The following is a 1,135-nucleotide window of genomic DNA, read 5'->3' as shown; positions in this document are numbered from 1 at the left end:
TTTTTTTTTTTTTTTTTTTTTTTTTTTGCCTGGGTCTTTCTATGTAGTTCTGGCCAGATTCAACTTCCTAAATTGACCTGGTAGACACAAATTTGGAATCTTTTGGCCTCATCCTCCAAGTGCTAGGATTATTGGTGTGTGCCACCATGCCCAGCCACGTGTAAGGTTTTGTGTGGACTTGTTTCATTCCTCTTAGGTATATGCTTCAGAGTAAAATTCCAGGGTCTTACGAACACTGTGTCTAATCTAAAGAGTCACTCTGAAGGTGAAATTTGGTAATTTCAAAACCTTCCATTTGGGGCTGGTGAGATGGCTCAGTGGTCTAAAGCACCTACTTAGAACAAGCTTAGCAAAGCACAGGGTCGGCGGTTCAATCCCCCAGCACCACATGCCAGCCAGCCCTGACCCCTGGTGGGCTGGGCTGGCCACACACACACACACACACACATAAATAAATAAAATAAATTTAAAAAAAAAAAACCTTCCATTTATTCCATGTTCCTCACACACACATTACTTTCTTCCCTCCACCCTAGGACATCTGAGCAGCTCCTCCATTCTGCTCTTGCCCTGCCTTGCTGTCATGGCCAGTCCTCACACACTGGTAGGGCCTTCCTCTATGACCTAGGGTCAGTGCATGCCCCTCTGTAAGGCACACAGCCTTTGGAGGGTCACTTGCCTCTGCTCTCTGGTTGTGCCTCTGCTGCCCCCAAATGGAAATCATCAAGTTTCTTCTACTCAACAACGTCCCTTAAACACCCTTAAAGATACATGGCCCCTCATGGAGGGCATCTAGACTCCAGTTGGAGTAAGACGGCCAGGCATAGGGTGGATCTATCCACTTATCTTGGCCTGGCCCTCAGACACCAATGTAGCCAGTATTAGGGGAGTTGGGCAGGGAGGAGGGAAGACTTGGGGGAGGAGAGAAGGTGAGCATCTTAGGCTGCCAGTCCAGAGTGAGGGATGGGGTAAGTTTAGAGAGGGAGTTCTGGGCAGCCAAGTCATGGTGAGAGGGAGGACCAGGCTGGCCTCACAGGTTAGCACTATTCCTGAGCTCCCTTCACAACTATAATCATTTCATTGTGAGTGACTTTCTTTTCTTTTTCTTTCTTTGTTTATTTCTTTCTTTCTTTTT

The sequence above is a fragment of the Octodon degus genome, unplaced genomic scaffold (assembly GCF_000260255.1).
Source record: "Octodon degus isolate 3935 unplaced genomic scaffold, OctDeg1.0 scaffold00021, whole genome shotgun sequence".
NCBI classification, from domain to species: domain Eukaryota; kingdom Metazoa; phylum Chordata; class Mammalia; order Rodentia; family Octodontidae; genus Octodon; species Octodon degus.
This window is presented reverse-complemented; position numbering follows the sequence as displayed.